Here is a 26,114-nt window from a genome sequence, read left to right as displayed (position 1 = left end):
CTACGCTCCGGTGGGGAAGCTGGTCCTGATTTCCAGCTACTGCTCTGGGAGTCTCCGCTGGCCCCCTGCTTCTGGTGTGTCCCCCCTGGGACCCCCCTTGCCCTGGACATCGGCGCCCCCTTCTGGGAATCTTCTGATTCACTGGAGAGGCTCATGGAATCTCTCGGGTCACTGTCATTCTGCCCTCCGCTGCCCTCAGATTCCTCCCCTTCGCTCTCCATTTCCTCTCTCCCCTGCGCCTCTGCTCCTGAGCCCCTGACACGTGAGATAAATGTTTAAGACAATGAGGCATAATTACCATATATAATTGATATCTTGAGCTAAGTCATATTTCACTGTTTGCTCAGATTCTTTCGTGACCCAATTAAAGTTGCCCCAACACAGATATACTTGTTCACTGAACTACGGTTTTGTAAAGCTGATTTTGAATACTGAACTATGACCTCAAGGGTGAAAAGGGAGGGGAGCAATGCCTGTCTGCAGCTGAATACATGTAATATAAATTGGACAGTGTTTGCTGAGGAAAAGGGCACTGAAGGGCACAGATCATGTGGGATAAAACACAGTGGTTGTAATGCATCGTACATAAAAATGCTCTCTACTGGCTTTCTCTACATAATGTATCCTAACGATATCGAGCAAACTAATGCTTCTATTAGGAATGGGGGATAAATTTGTCCAGTTTGCATTATAACAGAAACATACCTATTTCACAACTTTGATCCATTACATGAACTGAAATGCAGCTATCCTTCTCCAACAACAACAAAAATAAATTCAAAAAGCATATATTAGGGGAAAGTATACCAAACGTGTGCATAGATTAGTGAAAATAGCACACAAAAATGGAGTCTGTTAGGAAAAAATGCTTGGGAAAATACAGACAGATGGAGAATTTCCACACTAATTTTTTTAAAGTTCACAGACATGCAAAAATGAAACTTAAAAATAGGAGAAACTCAGAGAAACCACAATTGATAGATCCCTCCCTCCCTCTTTGGTTGGAATATAAATACCTAAAGTGGGAGCAAGTGAAATTAATCTTCCACGTATTTTTAAGCCATTTTATCTAATGCTTTGTTTTGTAGTTATAATCCAAATCGCTACACTTCAGACAACGTTTCATCTGATATGCAATTTCCTTGAAAAAAGCAATTGCTCACGATGGACGAAGTAACAAATGTCCTAATGCCAGAGCTATGTTTTGACAGAATCTTTTGCGTATGAAAGATTGTATGATTGTTCCTACATAAAGGGCAGTGATCTGCTGTGGTAATTTGGGGACCAATTACCAGTTGAAGGTGCTATGTTGCTTTTAAAATGTCCAGGATCTTGCTTTAATTTATTTGTGTATTAAACTTGTAAACAAATTGCTTCTCTAAACTGCACCTTATGGCCTTGGTTCAGATAAATAGGATATGTCAAAGAATAAACTCAGCTATTTGTTATGAACTCTAAGAGAGCCAATACTTATGTAGCCAAAAGAGTTCCACCAATGCACAATAGGGTGATATCAGCAGGTTGGGGGAGGGGGAAACCTGAAGATATGCAGAAGTTGTTGCTGTTGTTGTTGTTGTTGTTTAGTCGTTCAGTCGTGTCCGACTCTTCGTGACCCCATGGACCAGAGCACGCCAGGCACTCCTGTCTTCCACTGCCTCCGCAGTTTGGTCAGACTCATGCTGGTAGCTTTGAGAACACTGTCCAACCATCTCGTCCTCTGTCGTCCCCTTCTCCTTGTGCCCTCTCATCTTTCCCAACATCAGGGTCTTTTCCAGGGAGTCTTCTCTTCCCATGAGGTGGCCAAAGTACAGTGGTGCCTCGCAAGACGAAATTAATCCATTCCGCGAGTCTCTTCATCTTGCGGTTTTTTCGTCTTGTGAAGCACGGCTATTAGCGGCTTAGCGGCTTAGCGGCTATTAATGGCTTAGCGGCTTAACGGCTTTAAGAAAAAGGAAACAAACTCTCAAGAACTCGCAAGACGTTTCATCTTGCAAAGCAAGCCCATAGGGAAATTCGTCTTGCGGAACGACTCAAACAACGGAAAACCCTTTCGTCTAGCAAGTTTTTCGTCTTGGGGGTTTTTCGTCTTGCGGGGCACCACTGTATTGGAGCCTCAGCTTCAGGATCTGTCCTTCCAGTGAGCACTCAGGGCTGATTTCCTTAAGAATGGATAGATTTGATCTTCTTGCAGTCCATGGGACTCTCAAGAGTCTCCTCCAGCACCATAATACAAAAGCATCAATTCTTCAGCGATCAGCCTTCTTTATGGTCCAGCTCTCACTTCCATACATCACTGCTGGGAAAACCATAGCTTTTACTATACGGACCTTTGTTGGCAAGGTGATGTCTCTGCTTTTTAAGATGCTGTCTAGGTTTGTCATTGCTTTTCTCCCAAGAAGCAGGCGTCTTTTAATTTCGTGACTGCTGTCATCAATGTCATCAGTGTTTGGGTACCAGGCACTATTTTGAATCAAGATGCTGGGACAACACATGACTTTGCCCATTTTCTGGCATAAGTTTGACCACCTCCTGAGATATCATTGCCAAACTCAGTATGAGGGTTCCTGAGGTGAGAGCAGTGGCCTTCACAGACATTTGGATGCTGGCACCATTTTGATTCAAGAAGGTGGACCCAAAGGTGACTTTGGCAGGGCCTCACCCAAACATCCAAATCAAACTATCCATTTATAAATTACAATATTCGGGGGTTTCTACAAATTCCTGGGTGGCGCTGGGCAGCCCCAAACTTGTAAAGCATGTATTAGGTGCAGACCCCATGTGTGGCATGTGTGGCCTGTGATAGCCCTGCCAGATCCACTCCACATTTTGTGTTGAGTGTGAAGGTCTAAACTGTGTTCAGTGGAAGCCTCCCCATGATTGTGAAACTCACAAGATCAGGGTTCCTGGCTGCAGGGAGAATTCTAAGATAAGGAGAACCACCCCCTTCAGACTTTGAATTAATTTTATAATGAATGATTTTAGAGTGTTGTGTTGTGTTGTACTGTTTTATTGTTGTTAGCCGCCCTGAGCCCGGCTTCGGCTGGGGAGGGCGGGATATAAATAAAATTTTTTATTATTATTATTATTATTATTATTATTATTATTATTATTTGCACCCTCCAGCTAGTGGGGGCAGGGACATTGGGGGGCAGGACTAGTTTACACTGCCTGGGTGCTCCCTCAACACCATTTCAGGTGAATGTCACAATAGTCTCATTCATTGGGTGATGGAGAATGTTCCACTCATGAAACAGGGATGCCTTATATTGAGTAAGACCAATGGTCCATCGAGCTCAGTACTGTCCACATTGCCAGTCAGTGGCTCTCCAGGGCTTCAGCCAGCAGTCATTTCCAGTTCTACGCAAAGATTGAAATTGGGAGAATACAGATTGAGCAACCTTTCCACTAAACCATCTGCATCCTTGAATAGCTCACCTTGAATTCCTGGCCCAGTTTGCAGTTCCCGTTTTTCATTCTCCAGCTACAATCAAGTCTTAGCATCAAGCAAGAGGCGTTGTTATTCAAGCTGTGGGTTATGAGGTGGTGTACAATTGCTTGCTAGGTCACAGTATGAATTGTGCCACTGTTTCATCCTGAGGTAACCGTGCCACACATTTCATATGTAGGCCAAACTAATTACCAAACTGCACAGCTCAGAGGCCAGGGCGTTCATGTTAATATTCGTGTATAATTGAAATCAACAGTAAGCAGAAGACTGATCAAACAATTTCTGTCTGCGAGGAGAGTTTGTGTGCGGCCCATGAATTTTCCTGCAAGAGAGCAGGCAAAACATAAAATAGAAACGATTCAACAAATGTGCCACTAAATACCCAGCCCTGTATTTATTTTTGAAATGTGACATCAGCACATTATGGAATCAACTGTTTATTCCAAATCCGCTATTTAGCCAGAGGAAGAGGCCTACCTTAGTTGCCAAGACGAGGTTTCAGATAGGAACTGGGATAGGAGTAAAGACTACATTATTATTTTGTGGCTTTATTCAACGATTTCAATGTAATTCATGTTTGTTTTTAATTCTGTGATATTTTTCCAAGCTGCGCTGGGACTACTTCGTGAAGGTTATGAGAACAGGTAATAAGATTAATGAATTAATTAATATCTACAGAAGTGAAATAAAGTGGGAATAGTGACTCTCATAAATGTGCAAGCAGTATTTGCCAGCCTCTTGTTAAAAGGCTCTGGCTACAAGCAGTGTACAATTAAACACACAATGCTGCATTGTATGGTGGATTAAAACACAAACTGAAGCCTTGAGCTCTGGTTGTGTAGTGTGCATGCACAGAAGGTTCAGGGCATGAAACCAGTTTCAACAAAACATCCCTTACATGGACATCACTCAGCCGTCCATGTGGGGCATGCTACATTTGAAAGTGGTTCACCACATAGACAGCACTCAGGGTGTGGATAATCACTGTCAGCACCACACAGCCATGGCAAGGACTTCTGTACTGTCTGAACTATCATGTGGTGAGATGCTTTGCATAATTGTATTCAACATTAACAACAACAACAACAACAACAATTTATATACTGTCCTATAACTGGGGGTCTCAAGGAGGTTCACAAAATAAAATCAGAATATAAAACCACAAAATACAGTGGTACATTGGTTATGAACTTAATCCGTCCTGGAACCCCGTTCTTAAACCAAAACCATTCTTAAACCGAGGTGTGCTTTCCCTAATGAGGCCTCTGGCTGCCGGTGCCCTTCCACCGTTTGAATTCCGTTCTTACACCGAGGTGAAGTTCTCAAAGGGACGCGGGTGGCACTGTGGTCTAAACCATGGAGCCTCTTGAGCTTGTCGATCAGAAGGTCAGTGGTTCAAATCTCTGTGATGGGGTGAGCTCCCATTGTTTGGTCCCAGCTCCTGCCCACCTACCAGTTTGAAAGCACACCAGTGCAAGTAGATAAATAGGTACCGCTCTGGTGGGAAGGTAAACAGCGTTTCCGTGCGCTGCACTGGTTTCGCCAGAAGCGGCTTAGTCATGCTGGCCACATGACCCGGAAAAACTGTCTGTGGACAAACGCCAGCTCCCTCGGCCTGTAAAGTGAGATGAGCGCCTCAACCCCAGAGTCATCTGCGACTGGACTTAACTGTCAGGGGTCCTTTACCTTTTTTTTTTCTTTTAAGTTCTCAAACTGGGACACTCTTTCTGGTTTTATGGAGTTTGTAAACCGAATTGTTCTTAAACCAGACTCTTCTTAAACTGATTTACCACTGTACATAATAAAAATAAAAACAACCCAATAGCCCCCTCCACAAAAAACATATTTTAAAAAGGCATAGGATGTCAATCAGATCAAGCAAAGGTTTTTGCTCGGTACCTAAAGGTTTATAATGAAGTCACCAGACAAACTTCCCTGGGGAGAGCATTCCACAGATGGGGAGCCACTGCAGAGAATGCCCCATTCTCCTGTTGCCACCCTCCGGACCTCTCAAGAAGGAGGCACACGAAGGAGTGCCTCAGAAGATGACCTCAGGGTCCGGGTAGGTTCATATGGAAAGAGGCGGTCCTTGAGGTATTGTGGTCCTGAGCTGTTTAACATAGTGCTAGGTAGCACTTTGCATGAGGAGAACAGCTCCCCCTCTAAATTTGTGTGCCCCCTGAATTCGTTGCAGGAGAAATTTTGGGGATGGCACAGGATGTGCATAGAGGGAGGAGAGATAATTTCTGCTACACAAGCAGAAGTTGTTTCACTCACACATTTTTAGCTCAGATGCTTAGGCCATGGTGTGGAATATCACCACACAGAAATGCTTCCCGGCATCATTCATGCGTTTGTAGATTAATCAGCCAGTTGAAAAGAATGGCGAGTCTTTTGAGTGTACAGGTCTCAGTGTAAATTTCAAAACTTGAATCATGGTCTTTGAGTCCAAATTTTATCTACTTGATGAGGAGATGATCAAAAAGTAGTGCCTGCATTTGGAGATTAAAACTAAATCATAGTTTAGTGCTAAAAGAATGAGCCTGGGTGAGGAATGGGCTCACAATATTCCTCATCTCTCTTCCTTGTCTGTGAGGTGGGAAAGCTTTGCTTTTCAACTAGCAGTTACTCGTCGTGTTCAAACCAAGAAAAGTGGGTAGATTTAACTATAGTTTAATGAAACAAATCAGGATTGTAAGCCACAATTTTAAGTTAGCTTGTTTCTCTGAACTGCAGTCAAGAAGAAGAAGAAGAAGAAGAAGAAGAAGAAGAAGAAGAAGAAGGAGGAGGAGGAGGAGGAGGAGGAGGAGGAGGAGGAGGAGGAGGAGGAGGAGGAGGAGGATAATAATAATACTTTATTATTTATACCCCGCCCATCTGACTGGGTTTCCCCAGCCACTCTGAGGGGCTCCCAACAGAATATTAAAAACGCGATAAAGCATCGAACAATAAAAACTTTCCTAAACAGGGCTGCCTTCAGATGTCTTCTAAAAAGTCAGATAGTTTCTTATTTCTTTGACATCTGATGGGAGGACGTTCCAAGGGGTGGGACCACTTCTGAGAAGGCCCTCTGCCTGGTTCCCTGTAACCTCACTTAGTGAGGGAACCACCAGAAGGCCCTTGGAGTTGGACCTCAGTGTCCGGGCTGAATGATGGGGTTGGAGACATGTCTTCAGGTATACTTTGCCTTCCAGTATATTAGGTGTTAACCATGGTTTATACAGGCTCAGGGAGTAAAAGGATGTGATCCCTGAACTCCATACATGTAACTCAAAACCTTGTACCGGCATTACATGTAAACCCAACCAGTGTGTATGTTGTATAAAAAGCTTCATCTTGAAATCACCATTCTAGTTTCAAAATGTCTGAAGAGCAGGTGTAAAAGGAGAGAAGGTGGTTCCATGGCTCTTTCAGTATTTTGTTACTACGATTAACTTCTGTAGCACTGTTCAGAGAACACAGCTTTTTGCAGCTTTCGTTCGTTTATCCACTCAACAGCTTTAGATCGTGTTGCCCAAGGCCCCCCCAGCGAGCATTTCCGTGAAGGCCACGCTTTGGTTGATGCAAATTGTTGTGCAGACTGTTTAAGGAAAAAGAGAGGCAGCCATGGGTATTCCCAGCCTATAACTTTTTGTGAATGTTAATATGCCTCCGCCATGACATCGAGATTGAGTGAGGTCTAGCTTGCGGTGGTGGGATTACTGTTTTGGAAAAAAAGGGTTTGAAAGCGAATGATTTCAATCAGCGATTATTCCTACGGGTCTGTCAAAACTCCTTCTTTTTGATATGTTTTTGCCGGAGCATCTGTCGTCACATTTTTGAATAAAAGAGAACAAATGCCTCCGAGGCTTCTATCATCCTTATCTGGCCTCCAGCATCGTAGTTCTCTGCCCCCTCTTTCCAATCACCTCCGTCACTGTCATCCTGGCTTGCCTTAGGGCTACTTGATCATTTGCTGTTGTTGTTATCACTTATCATTCCCCAAGGACACAATCAACTTTTCTTGCAACGCTGCCATAGCTTAGAGTCGGAATGCTATATATACTGATATGACCGTTTTAATTAGCAGCCAACTATTTTGTGTGTGAAACCGAGATGCCCGGAATGTCAATGCTTTTCAAGCAGTGTTGCAAAGTGGAACCCAAAACCAACTCTCTTATTCAGAAAAGATCTTCGAGCAAAATCCCGCTTTTGTAACTCTAAGACCCTTTTCGAAACGCAACTGGCCATAATTGAATTAACCTCAATTAAACCAGTTAATTACCCACTGCTTAATCGTCCAATTTACCCTCATTATGGCCGATTTCTTTTCAAGGTCTGGGCGCTCTTTGTGTTTACGCACCATTCATTCAGCTTGCATTTTCCCAGCAAGCAAAAGCAGAGCTTGGTAGCTGCAAGGCACCTTAAACTAGGGATGGGGGAAGTTGTGGCCCTGTCAGGGACTGGCTGGATGAGAAGAGTGGCAGAAGCTGCCCCCCTACCCAAGAGCCCCCCAGGAAAGTCACAGAAGAAGATGACTTAGATCCTGGTAGTAGGCCACAGGCCACACCTCAGAGGAGGGGACAAGCTGAGAAGTACTAGAAGCAGGAAGACTGAGGGATTTTAAATTTGAAATATGCATATTAAGTGACAACCCTGCATTTTGAGATCAAGCAGGCCCCTTCAGCTGTACAGTGGTACCTCGGGTTACAGACGCTTCGGGTTACACGTTTTCAGGTTGTGGACCACAGGAAACCCGGAAGTACCAGAAAAGGTTACTTCCAGGTTTCGCCGCTTGCGCATGCACAGAAGCGCTAAATTGCGTCGCGTGTGTGCGCAGACACGGCACTGCAGGTTACGAACGCTGCAGGTTGTGGACGTGCCTCCGTCACGGATTACATCCGCAACCTGAGGTTCCACTGTACTCTTTTCAGTGTCTGCTAAAAACATTTCTGTTTGGACCAGTCTACTCAGGTGCTTAGAAAATTGAGGTACTTTTAATCTGTTTTAGTATCATAACTTTGACATTTTTTTCTTGATTGTACCATTTGATAATAATAATAATAATAATAATAATAATAATAATAATAATAATAATAATAATAATATTTTCCCCCAGCCACTCTGGGCGGCTTACAGCACATAAAAAATGGTAAAATATTAGTCATTATCTTTTGTAAACTGCTTTGAGGTTTTTGGGGTTTTTTGGGTTTTTTTCCAATCAAGCAGTGTATTAAGTTTGTTCAGAATCCAATCCGCAGGCAGAAATCTCATAAAGGTGAAGTTTCATAATATCTTCTATTATAGGGGCAGTTAACCGCTGACTTTTCAGGTGTTGTTGTTATTATTATTATTATTATTATTATTATTATTATTATTATTAATTGAATTTATATACTACCTTATACCCGGGGGTCTCAGGCCGGTTCACAAAATAAAATCAAGATATAAAACCACAAACTGTATAATAAAAATAAGAACAACAACCCAATAGCCTCCCCACACACCAAAACAAAATAATAATAATATTTTTTTAAAGGGCATAGGATGTAAATCAGATCAACCAAAAGCATGGTTAAAAAGGAACTTTTTTGCCTGGTGCCTAAAGGTGTGTAATTGAAGGCACCAGGCAAACTTCCCTGGGGAGAGTATTCCACAGACGGGAAGCCACTGCAGAAAAGGCTTGTTCTCATGTTGTCACCCTCTAGACCTCTCAAGGAGGAGGCACACGAAGGAGGGCCTCAGAAGATGATCTCAAGGTCCGGATGGGTTTATATGTTGCTGGACTGAAACTCCATCTCTGACTACTGGCCATGCTAGCTGGGGATGATGAGAGTTGGAGTCCAGCAACATCTGAAAGGCCACAGGTTCCCCATCCATGGTCTGTTACATGACTTATGTCCATGCTTGCTTTATTGCTCACTTTGTTTCTCTTTATGGCTACAGAGCTTCAGTTTCTTCCAGCTCTTTCTATATTTTTAGAACAGCGCCTGGTCTTTGACTGAATGTCATGCATCAGTCACCCGTCATCTCTTTAGGCAACTTGTTCAATCATAATTACTTCTCCAATTAAATGTCTGCACTATGTTTCAAACATTAATTCATCCAACAGTTTCAAGATTCACAGCTCATCGGCTTCAGTGACACCTTCAGTTTGGGGTATTTACTTAAGCAATTGCAAGTATCATAAAAAAAGGACTGAAACTCCAGCTGGCACACCAAAGATGCAGCTTATAGAAATATAAAGGTCAAAAGGTAAAGGACCCCTGGACGGTTAAGTCCAGTCAAAGGCAACTATGGGGTGCGGGGCTCATCTCACTTCAGGCTGAGGGAACCTGCGTTTGTCCACAGACAGCTTACCGGGTCATGTGGCCAGCATGACTAAACCGCTTCTGGCACAATGGAACACCGTGATGGAAACCAGAGCACACGGAAATGCCATTTACCTTCCTGCCATTTACCTACCTACCTTCCTATTTATCTACTTGCACTGGTGTGCTTTCAAACTGCTAGGTTGGCAGGAGCTGGGACAGAGCAACGGGAGCTCACCCCATCGCGGGGATTCGAACCGCCGACCTTTTGATCGACAAGCCCAGTAAGGCTATACCTCGAAATCCAGGAAAAGATGGCAAATGATATGGTAACCCGGTTTTTTTGAATAACAGTAGGGATAAGAGTTTTATCTAACAGCTGAGGGTCAAAGGAAATGGATCTGGTCTTCTGGCACTTTACCAAAGAAGGAAGGGGAGCTGAGCGGAAGTGACTAGCTTGAGGCTAAAAATAACATTTATACTTTCATGGTTGCAATTAAGTGATGCAATTTGAATACACGGGTTCCAATTCCTATTTCCTGAAAGTAGTTACGATCATTGAGAAGTTGAACAAACACTGTTAAGGCACAAGGATACAAAGGGGTTGATTTCATTTGCAAAGACACCAAATGTAACGATTGCATAAGGGTCACAGTAAGGATTCAGTAGGGGGGGGGGGGACAAAAACAAAAAAATCAGATACATTTTAAAATTGCCTGGATACGATTATAAAAAATGCTTAGTTACAATTACAGAAGAATGCTTTGATACAATTATAATTTTTTTTTTTGTTTAGTCGTTTAGTCGTGTCCGACTCTTCGTGACCCCATGGAACAGAGCACACCAGGCACTTCTGTCTTCCACTGCCTCCCGCAGTTTGGTCAAACTCATGCTGGTAGCTTCGAGAACACTGTCCAACCATCTCATCCTCTGTCGTCCCCTTCTCCTTGTGCCCTCCATCTTTCCCAACATCAGGGTCTTTTCCAGGAAGTCTTCTCTTCTCATGAGGTGGCCAAAGTACTGGAGTCTCAGCTTCAGGATCTGTCCTTCCAGTGAACACTCAGGGCTGATTTCCTTCAGAATGGAGAGGTTTGATCTTCTTGCAGTCCATGGGACTCTCAAGAATCTCCTCCAGCACCATAATTCAAAAGCATCGATGCTTCGGCGATCAGCCTTCTTTCACTTCCATACACTTTCCCATACTGGGAAAACCATAGCTTTTACTATACGGACTTTTGTTGGCAAGGTGATGTCTCTACTTGTCTCTAACAATCTAGGTTAGGCGTGGTGAAACTGCAGCCCTCGATACATTGATGAATTCCAACTTCCATCATCCCCAGCCAGAAGAATGATGGGAGTTGGAGTCCAACAACATGCAGATGGCCACAGCTTTGGCCCCCTGATCTAGAACCATGTGAAGTCACCCACAGCTCCGGCTTGCTGACTTTGACACCTACATCCCCTGCCTTGTGTATGTTTCATTCCATGTTTTGCACAGTAACAGGGATTCTAAACATCTTAATCTGCCGCACTCAGCAGCTACACAGAAGTGACTTTGTGACCAGGAGCTCAACACTTAGATGGGCTCAGTGGTTGGATTTTAGGGATATTTTGTGGGGGGAATTAGCAAGGATTTCTTGAAAAAGTAGAGAAGCAAGAAGAAAATGCTAATTAAATTAACCCCTGCGAATATAGATATAGCAAATACACTTTCAGTTTTACTTAAACTAATGTCACCCCAAGTAACTTGAATGATTTTGCCTCCTTGCAGTTCACCGCAGTTAAAAGAGTAGGAAGCCTACTTGCTATAAGAACTTCCTGCCAGCTAAGATACCTTTGAAAAAGTGATATCAATGTGCTAAGTGTCTAACCCACATTAACATTCATGGGTATTATAGATGGTAATGCACTTTGCAGTGACAGGAAAATAAAGCACATTCTCACTCTATTTATTTTTATTTTTATTTTCTTTTGGGGAGGACAATAAGCACAGAGATAATGGAAATGCCAATTCATTGGTCAATGTGCCTTCATTTCATGGTATAATTGCTAAAAGGGCAAATCAGGGCAGTAATAAATTTATTCATAGTGCAGTTTTTTGGGGTTTTTTTTTTTTTTTTTTTGAAGGAGCTTAAAAAGCAAGAAGATCTAGAGCTGGGAGCCCCCATTTGTTCAGAAAAAGGATCAAAGCAAATGCCTATTAACTTTATAATGCTTTCACTAAAAACGTATTTGTAGAATGTGAAGAAGGCATTCGCTTCTCTAGGGGAAGATAATACAATGAATTTCAAAGAGGGCTGCTGGAAGAAACCTAATGTATGAGTTTATATGCAAAATCCCAGCATATTGTCTGATACAGTACAGCATGTTATCTCTTTGATTACATTACACCTCTTCACTCTGCAACTTAGAGCCATCAGCCCTGTTCATTTATGGACAGGGAAAATCCTAGCCTTCTAGGGGAATGTTAGCGGGTGGGTGAAAAGATCTATTAGCAACCCTTCCATGTAGCATTGTATTAGAAGACGCCGTCCAGCTGAGTGTTACTGCTCGGAGGAGATATATGCTACCTGGATTAGGCACCATGTGATGAAAGCTTCGAATAAGAAGCTGATAACTGCTGCCATGGCCCGAGACTCTGAAATAGCTTTGCACAAGCAACAGAGAAATGCTTCCTTGCTACATTATGAAATTAGGCTTGAAGCAGATGATATGTTCACTAAGGAAATAATGTGGGGCCCATTCAGACAGCTGCTGTTTTGGGAGATGGATTCACATGTATACCAGAAATGAAAAAAGAATGTCTTTTGCAGTTAATGACAAAGAAATGCACTGAGAAATGTGGGATGAATGAACAATTAAAGATGTATAATCCTGCAAGCACATCAAGACGAATGCTCATTGCCATATAACCTCCCCACAAACATATTGGAATAAATGCTCAGTGAACACCAGATACAGTCTAACCTCCATATAACCTTTGTGCAAGCAAATCTTGTTCATTTATCATTTCTTTTTTAATTTTCTGCCTTTTGCCATCTTGCTCCCAAAGCAGCTTACAAAATAAATAAAAATGCAATACATGAAAACATAAAGTAAACATCAGGGCAGCATTCATGGTGCAAAGGCACAGATGAACACTCAATAAACATATTACCTGGAGGAACTGGTGGTTGCCTCTCATTCAAATGAAAAGTTGATGGATACTCAGGAAATGTTGAGTTGGATGGATGCAGAGCCAGTTAGTCACCCTTGAAATCAATGGGACAACTATTTTTTCACTTGGATCTCAGTGGGACCTATGCTAAATGCAGGATCCAACCATATAGATGATGTGCTCGGGTTCTGCTTGTGGCATCTGGTTGGGCATTGGGAGAACAGGATTCTGGATGAGATGGGGCATTGGTCTGATCCAGGACAGCTCTTACGTTCTTATTCAAACCAAAGACAGGCAGCTCATATAAAGATATAACACGCCTTAATGTCTCGGGAAATGAATCAGTCAGCAGTTGTTTTATCACAATCAGCTTTTTAAAGCTTGCCTATTTGTGTTGACCAATGCAGGAGTCGTTCCTGAGCTCCATCTTTTGAGATTCTGAATTTTTACCTTGTTGCTCTTGATACACCACACTTACCAACACTAAATATAGTGAGCATCTCTCTCCCTGCCCCCCCCCCACCCAATGTGGTGAAGCGGCAGGCCTTTATTTATTTATTTTTAGGCAGTGTGCTTATTAAGTCTTGAAACCAAAATCTGCATTAGAAAGGCTGAATCTTGACAGCTGTAGAGACTGCAGGAATCCGCATGCTTTTTACTTGTGGCACCAAAGCTCTACATTTGATCCCAGTGCTGAGAAGCTTTCCTGTTTTTGCCTTTGTTAGGTACCTTTCAAAAGTTGCTTGGAGTGGCAGGCAGTTGCTAGGCTGTCTCTAAAAACAAAACAAAGCCAGAAAGAAGCTTGGGTGTGAACTAATAATAATAATAATAAATTTTATTTATACCCCGTCCTCCCTGGCCAGAGCTGGGCTCAGGGTGGCTAACACCAGTAAAATTACAGTAAAAACATAATAGGAAAAGAAAAAAAACCAATTTAAAATACAGGTTAAAATGCAATTTAGAATGCAGCCTCATCAAAACCATAAGGGGAGAGAAACATAAGGGTCAGACTGAGTCCAAACCAAAGGCCAGGCAGAACAGCTCTGTCTTGCAGGCCCTGAAAAAAGATGTCAAGTCTCTTGTGATAGAGCATTCCACCAAGTCAGGGCAAGTACTGAAAAGACCCTGGCCATAGTTGAGACCAATCTAACCACCTTGCGATGCCACCTTGCAACCTGGGACCTCCAAAATGTTGTCATTTGTGGACCTTAAGGTCCTCCGCGGGGCATACCAGGAGAGGAGGTCCAGTAGGTATGTGGGTCCTAGGCCACATAGGGCTTTAAAGGTCAAAACCACCACCTTAAACCTGACCCTGTACTCCACCGGGAGCCAGTGCAGGTGGTAAAGCACTGGATGAATGTGATCCCACAGCAAGGACCCTGTAATGCACCCGCTGGAGTTTCTGGGTCAGCTTCAAGGGCAGCCCCGAGTAGAGCAAGTTACAATAATCAAGCCTGGAGGTGACCGTCGTATGGATCACTGTGGCCAGATCAGGGCGAGAAAGGTAAGGGACCAACTGCTTAATATGGCGGAGATGGAAAAATTCCCAATTAATGGGAATTCTGAAAACAGTGGCTGACATTAGGTAGCTTGGGTAGTTCATCTGAGCCTGGAAAAAATATGGGTGAAGCCCTTTGTTAGAATTCCCAGTGGGGTGTTGTCTTCTCCAACCCACTCTCTTGATGTTCCACAGAATGCCAGGACACTCTTGCTTCGCAGGAGACCTAGCAAGTCCTTTGCTCTCAGAACTTAGAAGCCTGTTCATCACAGGGTCCTCCTGTAAGTGTCTCCTGTTGAAGTTAGAGTAGTGAAAACGCAGCCAAGAAGCTCAAATCATATATATGACTGACACCCTTCTTTGGAAATTAAACCAATGTCCAGACTTTGACATTCAAAAACTTTGCTTGCAGAAACTTATAGTTATAGATGAATTTTAAAAAATAATATTTACAGTCACATGCTTCTCCAAGAATGGGCTTAAAGTCTTCTCTTCTGACGTCCAAGCAACTGTATTTTTCTCCCTTTCCAGAGCTCAGCACTCAGCCTTCTGTATCTCAGTTAGGCCATGCCTTGCATCTCCTACGAGAGATTTCCACTTTTACCTTCTCCTGCAGCTTTTCTCTCTTTCAATCAGAGAGGAAGCACTCCGACACTCTATTCAACATGGCAGTGTTCACCGTGGATTCAAAAAAACAGTCATCTTGCATCACGTAAAATGGAGTCTCTCCTTCACTAGATGCCTCACATGTGACCAACGTTCACCAATCACACGAGAACTACTAGAGAACTCTCTAGATTTCAGTTACCAACCAATCCAATTTAAACACATAATAATGCATACAGGCATTTACAATTTCAGCAAATTAATTTACTATACTTAACATCCCCTACCTTCTTGTGTTCGGATTCCAACCCCTTCCTTCTCCTAGACTGGCCCGTGAGCACAATTAACACAAGCAGTATGACTACAGCTTTCCCCACAATGTTCCCGTTGCCTCTCTAAGAACTGAGGTTTCCACCACCTTCCTACTTAGCCTGTCAGCATCTGGGCCTTCTGAAGTGTTGAGGCAGACCACCTTCTTCCTTCTTCTGATTGTTCTTATGCTCCCTGAAGTCTTCCAACTGTCACATTCACCAGCCTTGGTTTAGTAAGGGAGGCCAAGCATTTGGACTCACCTGTTTCCAGCACTCTTCTCAGACCATCTCTTTGACCAGTCCGTCCCTGTCAATCGAGCATATAAAAGATAAATTATTTGTTTTGTCACTATTTTGAAAGAATCCAAAGTTAGAGGAAGACTTTTAGGGTAGAAGAGACACTGGGGGAAACGCACATGTTCACGGTGGAAATTTGTGGCTGATGTAGAAAGCTATCAGCTATGAATTTCAGTATTTGCAGTAGAAATTGCTCCTGTCAGGGTTTTGTTCTTTGCTTTTGGTAGATTAAAGAGGCCTTTACAGGGATTCTTCAGCGCAAGAGTTTTCTTCACCGGGACAAAGTCTTTGAGGTATTGCTTTGAGATAGTGATCAGACAGCCCCTGCCACATTGGGTCATTTCCACCACCTCTAGCAATGGGAAGGATTGTACGTGAAGCGAATATGCCTCAGCCTGAAATATGTGCATCTAGAAATGGGAAAAAACACACCAAAACCTGGGTTAAAGAAGCACATTCTGTTTCGCCTTTTTGTTATCCTGGCATTGATTCATCTTCTGGTGAGCTGTGCCTAATTAGATGTGACCGACATATTTCATTTTGAATGAGAAGCAGTTACAAAGCCAGGAATGAAACATGCAATGTTACTGTGGGACCACAATGCTGCTCAGATCTTTCTACACCTAAAGCATCCACTATGCTTAAATTGTAGTGTGATGGTGGATCTCTCAGAGTATGGGTTAAATTCATCTGTGCTTAGCAGGCCTGGATCTCATCCGTACCTCAATGGAAGACCTCAAAGGAACCACAGGCATGCTCTTTTGGAGTTGATGGTGGAAGAAACATGGGATGTAAGAAAATAAAGCTAAGAAAACCAAGGGTGCTTTCAGATGGACATTTATTGCGGGGCCAGTGTCCCTTGTTCAGAGTAGGGTTTGTTTGTTTTGCAATGTCCACATGACATTTTGGCAGTAGAACACCAGCCCATGTTCTTCAATAAATCTGCTGTCCAGTGCGTTTCCCCTGCGCCAAAACTCTGTGGAAAATGACCTAGGCAGAGTAGCAAAGTAAAAGAGTAGCAGCGGTTGCTTTCTGTGTGAGAAGGAGAAGTAAAGAGTCCAGACACTGTTTCTTCTATATCTAATAGTGTTTATTTACAAGCCATAAATCCATCAGAACTTGGAGACATTCGGTGCCAGAGCACAAAACCACGCTCTGCCTCAGCGACTCTCAGCGTAAAAACTGAAAGTAACTCACAGACAAAGAACTTACGCAACTTCCCATAGAAGCTCCTCCTCAGAATGCAGGACACACAGAAGGTTAACCCTTAACCACCATACTCCACAAATGTTCCCCCCACATTTAATCCAAATTGAGGGTGGGGGGAATCCAATATGGGGGGGGGACACACACGACCCAAACCCTGTTGCCTATTACCCATTTATGACATCTCAACCACCCATCGGCAAATTAAGCCCCAATCTGGAACCACCATAAACTTCAACATGCATTAAAGAAATTAAAACACCTCAGAGGCTGAGAATCAGGCCAGATTTACACAAACAAGTAGTCACAAGATACCTGCTTTAAATCTAGCGTACATAGACCATGTGTCAAAAAGCTCCTGCCATGAACAGAATTTCCATTTGAGTGAGATGAAGGTGGAAACCCACACAAGAAATTCCCTGTGTCTCTCCTGTGGCCAGCCCTCGTTGTATTTCATTTTTTTGCTGCTGCCACTGAATTAGTTCATAATAAGTTAGTTCTAAAGTTCCTGTTTTGTTGGATCCCTGTGAAAACCATTAAGATGCTCCTTGGATCTGAAAAGTCAAAATAAATCTGTTGTCCTCAGATGTTTCACTCCTGCTGCGAAACATCCATTGTAGGTCATTGATGAAGATTATATATTGCTAGAGCCAATCATGAACCTTCAAGCCCCCCTGTGGTTAACCTACTTCCTTTGCTAACATCCTTGTAACCTTTCAGTAATAGTTTTGTGTGACCCACGATAATCTCTGGTAGGTTCCATGCTGCATCTTAATTAAAATCTAGCAGGTTCAGAAAAGAGAGGGGGTGGAGTTGCATGTGCTCCAACTGTCCCTATTTTCTGCTTGCTACCTCTAGTAAATCATTGTCCCTTGTTTTGTTGTGTGTTGTTTTTGCTTTGTATTCTATTTTTCTTAGTGTGAGTGTGAATGGAATCCATGGCATATCCTGGGCATGGCTATCTATCTGGCAGACTAGAACCATAGCAGCACCCCATAATGTCACATTTTGTTGCAGGTCTCACTTGTTAAATCTATGAGTTCTAGGAGGTGGACTTGTGCACTTCAAGTGCGCCTGTGTGGACTTGAAGGTGTCATGTACGGTAATTCACAGCCTCCCACTTCTCACGAGTGTGGTTCACTTTGCATTGTTGAGAAGCTTTCTCTCTTCCCCCAACGCCATCTTCTACCATATTTAAACAAAAAAAGAAAAGAAAAGAGCAGCACATTCTTGTTTGTTAAAGGAGAACAGAACAGCCGATTATGGAGTGGATTGATGCAACAGATAGCCTTCAGCTCTTGGCTGCCAACAGTTTTAGACCCTTGGGCATGCCTGAATTTTTGGTTGCCATGGATTCTCGTCACTTCTGCCTATACTTCCCTGGGTCAGCTTCCTCTTCCCGCAAGAGAGGAAGACTGAAAGCATGTGTGTGCATGATTCGCTTTTCCAACAGACTGCGATGAAAGTCAGATCCAGCAGAATTCGCCTGAGCCCTGAGAAGCACATAGAACTGAATGAGGAAGTAGTATGACATGTCACTTCCCTGGGTCAGCTTCCTCTTCCCGCAAGAGAGGAAGACTGAAAGCATGTGTGTGCATGATTCGCTTTTCCAACAGACTACGATGAAAGTCAGATCCAGCAGAATTCGCCTGAGCCCTGAGAAGCACATAGAACTGAATGAGGAGGTAGTATGACATGCCACTTCCTCTGTCTCCTATATGTACTTTCCAAGGGAGAAAAAGCTAACTATCATCCCAACCAAAGGGACAATTATGTACTGGTGATGGAGAGGGCTTAGAGGTTTGGTGGGAATGAGGGGAAGACCTCAAGAGCACAATTGTGCTCACAAGCGCCATGTTGGTGACTGTAGTGATCTCACAGGGTCCCCGGACGTTTAATGGTCTATTGATCCCTGTGCCACCACTGTGCTCGCTTCCCCGCTGCCACCAACCAGTTACTCTCTGGTAAAACACTGCGTCCAGTCAGTTGTTAAAAGTGAACCAAAAAAACCTCAAGTTTATTTTACAAACATTAACAAGTTTATGGTTTCTCAGATAATATTCCTGTCAGTATCTTAACTTTAGTTTCTTTACCGGCCTATGCCTTCCTAATACCTTCTGACTGATTGTCTCAACTGTTTGACTGACTCCTCTTAACAAATTCTCTCAGCTTGGTCTGAAACTAGAAGCATCACAAGTGTCTCACTCTTTGCACCTGTTAAAATGTTTGTGGAGTTGTGAGGAAGGGGGTTGTCTTGAGAATGGAGCAAAATGCACTAAAAACAACAACAGATGACAAGACCAGAATTATGTGAATCACTATTCAACAGATGGCCTCTGTCTCAAGTTTAGCACAGAAAAGTACAAAGATTTGGTTGCTTTTTTTTTTTTTAAAGGAGAACAATTTGTCCTAGGCTTCATCTCCCATTGCCATTTCTGCCTAAAGACATAAAATACTAGTTAATGGGCAGGTCATGATTGCAGGAGGAATGAATTAATATTGCAGTGGAACTTTCTTTGGCTACCATAATGGTATGAGACAAGTTTTGGCATTTCTAATCAACTGCAGTCTAAAATTACAAAGTGAAGTCCCTTTGGGCAAAGAGGCTCAGGAATAAAGGTTGCAACTAATTAAGCTTAATTGTGTCAGCTTGAGGTGGCTTGCTGGTTCAATATGGAATATTACGAAGAAGGAAAGTGCACTGAATCTCTAAGGGTTCAGAGTTAAATGAGTGTCAGGCAAGATTTAAGGAATTTTGGAAGCATTAGAAAACAAGTGATGTTTAAGGAAGCATGTACAACATGAAGCTAGTTATCCTCGCAGGATCATGCCACTGTATGGGCCTTTCTTCAGCCAGAATCAGGTTTCTCAACTTTTTCCCAGCAGGACTCTTGTGGCCCTTGCAATGTTTGCAACGCTTTCCATTCACAGCTCAAGAGCAAGAGCTCTTATAGGTCTTCTGATGAGGTTTTGAAGGGTTTCTTGGATTCATGGTCTATGGAGAACCAACTTTCCTTCCTAAGCTTCTGTAAGGGATGTGAGATCTAGGGTTAAGTTCTTTGTTGTTGTTTAGTCATTTAGTTGTGTCCGACTCTTCGTGACCCCATAGACCCGAGCACACCAGGCACTCCTGTCTTCCACTGCCTCCCGCAGTTTGATCAAACCCGTGTTAGTAGCTTCGAGAACACTGCCCAACCATCTTGTCCTCTGTTGTCCCCTTCTCCTTGTGCCCTCCATCTTTCCCAACATCAGGGTCTTTTCCAAGGAGTCTTCTCTTCTCTTGAGGTGGCCAAAGTATTGGAGCCTCATCTTCAGGATCTGTCCTTCCAGTGAGCACTCAGGGCTGTTTTCCTTCAGAATGGAGAGGTTTGATCTTCTTGCAGTCCATGGGACTCTCAAGAGTCTCCTCCAGCACCATAATTCAAAAGCATCAATTCTTCTAGCTAATGGTATAAAAGAATATGAAAAAATGGTTTTGTTTTTTTTATAAGTAAAAATTTAATGTTATAATAATTTAAGATTAAAGATCTGGGTAGAATAAAGAGGGAAAGAAACTGCTGAGCTAATAAATTGAACTGGAATACAAAAAAGGGCGGTATGAGGAGGTCCGGGAAACAAGTAAATGAAAAATAATGTGATGAAAAGATTGATTGTTTTTAACTATTTTTATTTTGTATTTTTCCTTTTTCCTTTTTCTATTTTGTAATGTAAAAACCCTAATAAAAATTTTATTAAAAAAAAAATCTTTCCCAACATCAGGGTCTTTTCCAGGGAGGCTTCTCTTCTCATGAGGTGGCCAAAGTATTGGAGCCTCAGCTTCACGATCTGTCCTTCCAGTGAGCACTCAGGGCTGATTTCCTTCAGAATGGATAGGTTTGATCTTCTTGCAGTCCATGGGACTCTCAAGAGTCTCCTCCAGCACCATAATTCAAAAGCATCAATTATTCGTCGATCAGCCTTCTTTATGGTCCAGCTCTCACTTCCATACATCACTACTGGGAAAACCATAGCTTTAACTATGTACGTAAGTTCTTTACTGCAGGGCAAAGGAGATGCTATGTTTGTTTGAACCCCAGGTTTCCTGGTGGAGTTGTTGAGAACAGAAAAGAAGGTGGCATGCTTGCACAAGATCCAGGCCAGATCTCTGAACATAGAGAGATCTTGGCAAAGATGGAAGTGGAACTCACATCTGAGTAGATAGAAGAGACCGCCTAGATCAGATCAAAGACCTATCTAGTACAACACCCTGGTCTCACACTGGCCAAACAGATGCCTATGGTAGTCCTGTAAGCAGATCCGAAGCAGATTTCTTCCCATCTTTAATTCCCAGCAAAAGGTAGGTAAAAGCATGCAGCCTCTGTTAGTGGAGTGACCACCATGGCTCGTAGCTATTGGTATTGATAAATTCTCCATGAATTTATCTAATCCTCCTTTAAAGCTGTTTATGTTGGAGGCCATCACTCTCTTGAGTGGGATCTTTTTTCATGGCTCAGCTGTGCACTGTGTGTAGGGATGGGAGATAAATTTGATTCCATTCACCCAAATAATCATTGGAACGGTACCAATTTCCCTCACAGAGTGACAATTCCTAGAGAGACTTCCGGTCGGCGCCAGCGTTTAATGGCGGTCCTTGCCTCAAGCTCCGAGGAAGGACTGCTCCGCGAGTTCGGGTCTGACCCGCTACGGCGAGCGGGGGACCCCTAAAATCACAGGCGCTGAAGCCTGTGAACAAGGAGACTCGGCGGGCACCTTTCGCACCCCCCGGTACTGCAAAAGAGCCTTTTTAAAGGCTCCGGAGCGGCATCGGGTGTGAGCGCGGTGCTGAGAGTCGTAACCCAGCCTGCGGAGTGAAGCCGCGTCGCCATTGAACGGAGAGCGCCGATTCCTTCCTGAAACTGGAATTTGACCATAAAACCCGTGAGTAAGACTGACAGACGTGAACGGGATATTTAAATTGAATTCTGGAAATTTGGCTGAAAACGGGAAAGGCATAAAGTAAGGAAGTCTGCCTCCCCGGACTGCATGGCAATTAAAGCAACGAAAGAGCAAAGCTGCACTTAAATGAAGGCTAACTTTTAGGCTGTCAAAACCTGACATCTGACTTAAACTTCCCCCCAGTAAGCAGGAGAAGGGGGGAAGGAAAATTGGACATTGTAAACCTGCTTGAAGTAAACTGAGGAAAAAGATCTTCCACTGTCAAAACCCTGAGACGGGCTGCCGAAGTAAGGCACCGGGAAAGTGAACTGTCAATTTAAACTGGATACAAAGTTGGGGTTTTGACTGAAACAAAGTTATGAGACTTTAATGGAGTTACTTTGTTGAACATCTGAGGATACTGAAACTGTAATAAGAACTCTAACTGTGGACTTTTGGGCTCTTTGTTTTTGGACTCTTTGTTCTCTGCCTCATGTTTTTCTGACTGTTCTAACTGGATACAATTAAATGCTCCCTCTAGAGGATTTAAAGAGAATCTGCTACAGTGAGAGGAAAAGAGTGGAATTCTCCACTTGCAAGCCTTTCCTGTGAGAACTGACCTTGAGGATATGAGTGGCCAACCAGAAGAGATAACAACTAGATCAAAAGCAAAACAAACTCAGCAAGCTCAAAAGAAAAGGGGTTCGATGCAAGGCACAACACCAGCTGGACAGGAAAAAGTAGCAACTGCATCTATGGAGTCAATGACACAGGCATTGCTCAAAATAAACCAGTCTTTGGAAGCATTGACAAAGCAGTCAGCGGAGAACTCAAAAAAATTGAATGATTTGACAACAAGATTGGACTTGAATACGGCAAGTGTAGCTTCTAATACAGAATCTATAAACAAATTGATTCAAGAAAATTCTGAAATAAGAAAGATTGCTCAAAGTGCAAAAGACACTGCAGATGAGACAAAGAGGGAGCTTGCACCAATTACAAAAAAGGTGAATGAACATGATGCAACTTTATCTTTGTGGGAACTCCAGAGAAAGGAGAAAAATTTGAAATTAAGACTGGTTCCAGAGAGCGAGAAAGACAATCTTGCGGAATTCCTCACAGAAAACATTTTGGAATTTTGGCAGGACGAGTTACAGGAGGAAGAACTTGAAATAACAACGGCCTTCCGGCTGGGCAGAAGGCAAGAGGAGATTCACAAGGACCAAACAGGCTTTCTCCCAGGGAGACATATGTCGGACAATGTGAGGAACATTATAGACATTTTGGAGTTGCTGGAAGTGAACATTAATAGAAAGGCGGTGTTAATTTTTGTGGATGCGGAGAAAGCCTTTGATAACATTTGTTGGACCTTTATGAAGAAGAATCTTCAAGGGATGGGGGTAGGCCAAGGTTTTGAAAATGGTATAGGTGCTATATACTCTAAGCAAAAAGCAAAGTTGATTGTGAACAATGTGGTTACGGAAGAAATACCTATAGAAAAAGGTACACGACAGGGATGCCCAATATCACCTTTACTTTTTATAACAGTCCTGGAGGTTTTGTTAAACATGATTAGAGGGGACCAATTGGTTAAAGGAGTTCAGGTCGGAGCCAGAAATTACAAACTAAGGGCATTTGCAGATGACCTAGTATTGACTTTGCAACAGCCAGATACTAGTACCAAAAGAGTATTAGAACTAATTGAGATATTTGGTCAAGTAGCAGGATTTAAACTGAACAAGCAAAAAACTAAAGTGTTGGAGAAAAATCTAACAATGGCAGAAAAAGAGAAGTTTCAGAGTGAAACAGGTTTAGTAATAACAAAAAAGGTGAAGTACCTGGGTGTGAACTTGACTTCTAAAAATGTGAATTTATTTAAAGACAATTATGACAAATGCTGGACAGAGGTGAAGAAAGATCTAGAAATATGGTCAAGGTTGAGACTTTCCTTGTTAGGCCGAATTGCTGTCATTAAGATGAATGTATTGCCTAGAATGTTGTTTTTATTCCAGACACTCCAGATCTTGGACAAGATGGACTGTTTCAAGAGGTGGCAAAAAGACATATCAAAATTTGTCTGGCAGGGCAAAAAGCCCAGAATAAACTTTAAGATTTTAACTGATGCAAAAGACAGAGGGGGGTTTGCCCTGCCGGACCTGAGACTTTATTATGAATCGGCAGCGTTTTGCTGGTTGAAACAATGGCTGCTTCTTGAGAATACAGACATTTTGGATCTGGAAGGGTATGACAATAGATTTGGTTGGCATGCATATATATGGTATGACAAGGTAAAACTGCATAAAGGCTTTAAAAACCATATTGTTAGGAAAGCATTGTACAATGTTTGGATAAGATATAAGGATCTACTGGAAAGTAAAACTCCCAGGTGGTTATCACCAATGGAGGCTAAAGAGACAAAAAAAACTTAATATGGAGTCCAAATGGCCAAAATATTGTGAAATTTTAGAACAAGATGGTGAAAGAGTTAAATTACAGAGTTATGACAAATTAAAGTCTAAAGTACGAGATTGGTTGCATTACCTTCAGATAAACGAGGTATTTAAACAGGACAGGAAAATAGGTTTTCAGATGGAGAGGTCGAAATTAGAAACAGAATTGTTAGAACCCAATACTAAGAATTTGTCAAGAATGTATAATTTGCTGCTGAAATGGAATACACAAGATGAAACAGTAAAATCAGCTATGATCAAATGGGCACAAGACATAGGTCATGATATTATGTTTGATGACTGGGAACAGTTATGGAACATAGGTGTTAAGTTTACGGCTTGTAATGCTTTGAGAGAAAACATAATGAAAATGATCTATAGGTGGTACATGACCCCAGTCAAACTTGCAAAAATTTATCATTTGCCCAATAATAAATGTTGGAAATGTAATGAGACTGAAGGTACCTTCTATCACCTTTGGTGGACCTGCCCGAGGGTTAAGGCCTACTGGGAAATGATCTATAATGAAATTAAAAAGGTCCTCAAACGGACATTTCCTAAAAAACCAGAGGCTTTTCTCCTGGGCATGGTGGGCCAATTGGTGCCAAGGAAGGACAGAACTTTTTTCATGTATGCTACTACAGCGGCAAGAATTCTTCTGGCAAAGTATTGGAAGACGCAGCAGCTACCCACTCTGGAAGAATGGCAAGCGAAGGTGATTGACTATATGGGAATGGCAGAGATGACCGGCAGAATCCGTGACCAGGGGAGTGAGACAGTGGAAGAAGATTGGAAGAAATTTAAAATATACCTTAAAAACTGTTGTAAAATTGATGAGTGCTGAGATGTTATGGTGTTAAGAAACAGAGAATTGCAGCTGTAAATCATAAGTTTAAGGAAATTATAACGAAAATGAGTTAATTAATTAAATGGAAGGTTGCTGAGAAAGGGTTAATATAAGGATGCAGGAAAAGGGAGGTATGGGGAAGTCCGGGAAGTAAGGGAAAGAAAATAAGTTTAAGAAATTATATATGTTTATTTGTTTGTATGTTTTGTTTTGTTTTATTGTTTGTTTTTACTATATGCTTGGAAAATTAATAAAAATTATTTTTTTTTAAAAAAAAAAAAGACAATTCCTAGAGTTCCCTGGGAAGAAGGACTGGCTGATGAACCACTCAGAGAATTGTAGCTCTATGTGGGTACTGTGGGCGCCTGAAAAACTCTCACAGCGCCCTTAACAAACTACAATTATCAGGATTATTTGGGAGAAGTCCTGGCTGTTCAAAGTCATATGATACTGCTTTATATGTATGGTGCAGAGAGGCCTAAAATAACCAAAAACAGACCCCACCCAATTCTTTGTTCATCTGCTATATTTTGACCACCTATAAGCATGACTCATGAACATCCTAAGTATTGATTAATTCTGGTGGGTACACAAAGGCATAATTGTTGTAGAAGGATGTGCCATTTTGCTCATGCACATATGGCTCCCTGCCCCCTTATGATTATTCATTACACATTCTTTATTCATCTCTTTTTCAGTGATGTAGACACCAGAAGGCAGCTGGTCAAGCTGTAATGTTAACAAACTACCTGGTATTCCGTCAAGTCATTCCGGAGTGATTTAATGACAGAAGTGTTCTTTGTCTTATAGAACAAGACATGATTGTGCTGTGTGCCCCCCAAGACAGAAACATTTGTTGATGCATTTGTGTTCTTAACACAAATTAAGCTTTGCATTGTAATACAGAATGTGACTGAACTCTAAATTAGAACTGTCAGGCACATTCTCTACTCCTGCGCGAAACTTCGGGTAGCAATTTTGTTTCTGGTTCTGTGAGAAAGCTGCGGTTCCTGCATGTGGATTTAGCGGCTGGTTCCGAATTTGGAGGCTCTCAGGCAAAATATCCTCACTTAGGAGAGTTGGATGTTCA

The sequence above is a fragment of the Podarcis muralis genome, chromosome 10, assembly GCF_964188315.1.
Source record: "Podarcis muralis chromosome 10, rPodMur119.hap1.1, whole genome shotgun sequence".
Classification (NCBI taxonomy): domain Eukaryota; kingdom Metazoa; phylum Chordata; class Lepidosauria; order Squamata; family Lacertidae; genus Podarcis; species Podarcis muralis.
Note: the sequence above shows the minus strand (reverse complement) of the source record.